We start from the raw sequence: 5193 nt of genomic DNA, 5'->3' as shown, positions 1-5193 counted from the left end.
AAGAATGTTTTGCTTTTATACTCTTCAAACCAGATATTTTTTCCAAAAGAGGTCATATACACCATTTTGAATATGATCACAGTAACACTGAAACGTAGGACCCAGAAATATTAGAAGGAAATATGCTGAAATATATATAGGTAGGAGAATTATAGAGAGATTTTTCTTTCTACTTTTCTGTATTTTCTGAATTTTTAATAATATTTCTTTTAGAGACAAAGAAAGAAAACCAGTTTTTAAGAAAAAGAATGAGAGTGAAAGACAAAAATATTATATCAAGAAACTACCCACGTAGGTAACCATATATTAGGTAAGCATTATCAGTATAACCAACTGTCAGGATATTTGAAAGCATTCAAAAACATTCTCTGTGTTGTTCCATATTGACATATTGATGCTGGAATTTTCTGTCAGCCCCTTTGCCAGACTTACAGCAGGGGTGTCCTGCCTACTTGGCCTGCTGCACTTAGCCCCTTACAGGAGGGAGAACATAAGTGAGCAAGTGCAATATCTGGGCAGCCACTCTGAGCACTGACAGAGGAGCAAGTTCTGTGCAGGGCCCATGGCCAGACAAGGCATGTCACCTCAAGGGGAATAAGGTGGCACCCAGGCAAGGGTGCCCACAACCCTGAAGCTCCAGAGGGGGTGTTAGTGTGCTAATTAGCTCTTTCATTTCCACCATCCACAGCCCAGTGGAGGATGGGGTGTTAGCAGCTCAGTTGGCACCTGGCCTCATCGTGTGGGGTGGCTGCCCTCCACTGGTGGGGGAAAAGGCCAGTGTGACAGTCTTTCTGGGTACCTGCACTTGGTGGGTCCCGAGCATAAAAAAAGGATAAAAATATACTGACAATCAAAGGGTGAGCAAGACAGGGAGTTTCACTGATTGATGACACAGCTTTCCATGGAGAGGGGACATGGAGGTGGTCCTCCTACCTGAAGGTGGGAAAGTCCCCCCAGTGTGGCTGAGTCTGGGACTTTTATGGGCTCAGAATAAGGGAGGGGCAGGCCATACATAGTATTGGAAAAGGCAATATTTGACTGGTTAAAAGGCATTATTCAGAAAGAATCAATTGGGAAAGGGCTGGCAAATAGGAACAGAAGTTCTCACTCTGGGTCATGGGTTTAATCTGGGACCAGCAGTCTGGTCTTTCAGCCTTCAGGCTGTTTTTTGGCTTGAAGGTGGAGTTTCACTGGGGACCCGCCCCTATCTGCCTAGGCATTTGGCTATCTCCTCTCACTATCAATAGGGCTGGTTATAGATGTATTTTTTTTTTTTTTTTTTTTTTACTGAACCCTTGTACCATATGGTTATGCATCTCTGGGCTTGGAAGGGTCTGATTTGCATGTATTTATTTGTATGTGCTTACATGTATTGACCTACTTACCTATCTTTCTCTGCCTGCTTACCTGACTGCATCCTCACCTGCTCCTGGGCTATCGCCTGCCATTGGCTGATTCCTTTGGCCTCTTCCTTAGGAACCCCTTCAGGCTCAGCACTAAGGATGCTCATCTTCATCTTAAAGGAAGGCTTAACACAGTAATTGAGGTGTAGAAGGCCTTTAACAAATGTCTGGTGGAGGGAAGGACAATTCCCATGATTATATGAATAATAGGCTTTAGTGGTACAACTGGAAGATTGTTTTCCTCTCATATACATACAAAAAAACTCCCCAAAAGAACTAGACATAAAGCCTCAAACTTCACTATCACAGAAAGTTTTTTTTTTTTTTTAAATAAAAGACCTGTTATTTGAGGTCTTTATTGAAAACAAAATGCAAGAAGGCAAGTAGCCCTGACAGGTGTTCATTTTCAAAATCAAGCTCATTTTCACTCACAGCTGCCTTACCTCTAATGGGTTAAACTAATTAGACAACTGAGAGAGACCTGTGGGCCTGGTTTCAATTCACAACAATCCACACAATGCTTGAGACTGCATTGTGTGGGCACCAGGAGAAAGCAGGAATAGGCCAGCTAACATCTATAGGCAGGCCCAGGAGTAGCAGGTAGGAGGCAGCAGCCTTACTGTGGGGAGGAGTCAGCCTAGAAAGTTGTTTGAGGTTCAAATGACACAAACTAAGAGCGAGCCTTGGTGAACTGGAAAGCCCTAGGCTAAGCTTGGGGGCTAATATTATCGTAGAGAGAAAGTGTTTGTGAACTACCAGAAAGTCGATTGCCTTATTCAGGATTCAGCTGGGGCTGGCCCTGTTCAGCCATGGGTGGAGAGAAAGCAAGGACCCCAGGGTGTCTTTGAGAGGCCTCAAACTTCATGCTTGTCTAAGCTACCACCCTCCTGGTTGACCATGGACAGAAGGAATAAGCTTCTTTTTAATGCATATCCTAGGGAGTGATTACTACAAATCCCACAGTGCTCTTAGGGATTTTGAGTCAATTGTTGTGCTTCCTTCATGCTGTTTACTTTGCTCTCAGAAACCTGAGCAGCAAGCAGGTAAGTCTCCAGCAATCCACCCCACTCACCCCACCCCTTCCTCTTAAAGACATCTTAAGGGGCAATTGCTCCAACAATCTACCCTTCTGGGCTGAATGAGGCCTCAGCTTCCAAATGCTTAACAGCATGCCAGGGTAAGGAGAACACATAAGGCAAAAAATCTGCTTCCCCAAGAAGAGCAGCTCTGGGAATTCTCTCAGTTTCACAGTCTCCCTCTCTCACAACTCTTGGTTAATTTTTTTAGGACAAAGACAAAACTAACAGATGATTTTTAAAAATATCCAATGCTTTATTTGTTCAATATGAATATAGGAGTTTAGCATAGATGGAAGGAATTAATCAAAGAGGCAATTGCATTTGTAGTCATCTATTTGACGAATCCCAACTGAAGTTCAAAACAGCAGAAAAAAGGACAAAGAGGGCAAAGAGAGGGAGAGGTGCAACCCTCCAAATAAGCAGACTTTGCCCAGAGGTATATAGGCAGGATGTTCTAAACGGGAATTTTAAGTATCAGATACTGACATATTTGTAAAGTCCTTTTCCCCTTGTCTACAAAAATGACATCCACATTGCCACAGCCTTTTCTCAAGTGACAAGTACAAACCAGCACAGGTGTTAGTGAAAGAAGGGCCCACCAAAAAATGGGGAAAAGTTAAAAATATATGCATAGAGATAAAAGATAACAGTTTGGCAAGGATGACAGCTTGTTTGCAGCCGAGGCCCCATTGTCACATCATATATCCTTCTACAAGCTTGCTCTCATGCTCCAGCTGTGCCCCTCTACCACTGTTTCATTTGACCAAAGAAAACCCAAGTGCCTATGTTTGGCTTTCAAGTACCTGCTTGATCTGATCCTCTACTTACTTTTCTAGCCTTCTCTCACGTGGACTCTGGAACTGGACTGCTGGTGCTGAATCTGGCCTCTGCCACTTAGACCTTGGGTAGGTAACTGGGTTTTTCTGTGCCTCAGGGTAATATAATATTTCACAAATGCTGTCTTGACCCAGTTTTGAGATTATGGCTAAAAATCTGTCAATTCTCCTTTGCAGGTAGTTTCCTAAATCCACATTCCAACCTTCTTTATTGGGCTCTAATTTACATAGGTTGCAACTTACACATCCAGCTGCCTGATGCCGAAGCTCTAAGGATGTGGCCCCTTCTTCCTTGCCCTTGCAGAAGCATTAAAAATATCCAAACCACAAGAAGCCTGAGAAACCTAGCTAACCCCACCCACTTGCCATACACAAGCCCCCTTTTAACAGTTCCAGCTGCTGTTACCCTTTTCCTGGGGGTAGCACCCTGTGTGACTCTGTGCAGCAGCCTTCTCTCATAAGGAGCTATAAGGAATAAAGTGTCTGCCTTTCACCTGTCCAGGTGTCCTTGTGTTCTGCCCCACCCATCATCCAAACTTAACAAATGTTTAAATAATAAAACACTCCGTTTCCTCATCTATAACATGAGTATGATTAGTACTATTGATTATAACTGCCTCATGGTAATGTTATGAGAATTAAATGAGTTAAAGCGCTTAGAAGCTAGGCCAGTGTTTGTTAAATAAATAAAATAAATGGTGAAATCTAACTACTGGAGGCTGCCTGAATGTGGCATATATATACTATCTCTGTGACTTTCTCACACTGCTGCTTCCTCCGAGGGTACTGTTTTTTCCATCCAAGCTTTTTTGTGTCCAAATCCTTCCTATTCTTTAAGTTCCAGTTTTAATGTCATATCATTACATGGATTGGGTTGTCTGTCTTTTCCAGTTAGTTTTCTCACAGAAACCTAAGCACCAAGCAGGCCAGTCTCCAGCAATCCAATCCCCACCTTCCTTTCAAAGACATCTTAAGAGTAATTGTGCCAGCAATGATGACATCGATACACACAACTGGAAGTAACTTGTCCATTTAACTCTCATAGTACCTATTTCTTGGTTGCATAAAATCATAGACCTATGGAGCTAAAAGAAAGCCAAAGTCAGCATGTATCAAGTAGGAGGTCTGTCCAAATTCTCAGCCTCTGCTCAAATCTTCTTCAGGCATTCATTTTTGGCCTCATGCAGCTGGTTGTGGAGGAAGCCACTGAGTGTGGCAGAGCACCACCCAATACCCTCTAAAATTTCAAAATGTCTAATGCTTTCCTCTTCTCTTAACCCAAATCCTGGTTTTACCTTCACTCTATAAAGTTCTAGAGTAGAGGTTGCAAAATGGCAGCCTGCAGTGCCAAGTCTGTGTTTTGTTTATCCTACATGTGGGGTTTTTTTTCTACAGAGTGTTTTACACATTTTAAAATTAGCTGCCAGCATTCAAAAATTCAGAGCTTTCATGTAAATTTCTGGATTTCTGGATCCTCTTGAAAAATTAAAAGATATAGTTATGTTGAATCTCCAATTCCAGGAGGCAAAAATTAACTGAGGCTAAATAGGGGCAGTCCCTAAAGAGAGGCATGTGCCTTGCACAGTTCTCACTTTATATGGTTTGGCCTTGTCCCCACCCAAATCTCATCTCAAATTGTAATCCCCATAATCCCCACATGTCTAGGGAGAGGCCTGGTGGGAGACAGTTGAATCATGGGGTCAGTTTCCCCATGCTGTTTTTGTGATAGTGAGTTCTCATGGGATATGATGGTTTTATAAGGGGCTCTTTCCCCTCTCCTCCTAGCACTTCTCTGTCCTGCTCCCTTGTGAGGAAGGATGTGTTCGCTTCCCTTTCTGCCATGATTGTAATGCAGCAATGCAGCAATGCAGAACT

At 42.9% G+C, this 5193-nt stretch overlaps 1 long non-coding RNA gene across 1 annotated transcript; it reads left to right on the top strand.

Annotated features, from left to right (window-relative positions):
* The first annotated feature begins 216 nt into the window (after positions 1-216).
* Positions 217-3836, top strand: LOC115930534 (uncharacterized). The gene is made up of 3 exons (XR_010130864.1): positions 217-310; positions 3319-3391; positions 3500-3836. It is a non-coding gene; the product is annotated as an uncharacterized lncRNA (long non-coding RNA).
* The last annotated feature ends 1357 nt before the right edge of the window (positions 3837-5193 follow it).

The sequence above is a fragment of the Gorilla gorilla genome, chromosome 15 (genome assembly GCF_029281585.2).
Source record: "Gorilla gorilla gorilla isolate KB3781 chromosome 15, NHGRI_mGorGor1-v2.1_pri, whole genome shotgun sequence".
In the NCBI taxonomy this organism is placed as follows: domain Eukaryota; kingdom Metazoa; phylum Chordata; class Mammalia; order Primates; family Hominidae; genus Gorilla; species Gorilla gorilla.
Note: the sequence above shows the minus strand (reverse complement) of the source record. Positions and strands in the feature narration are given on the sequence as shown.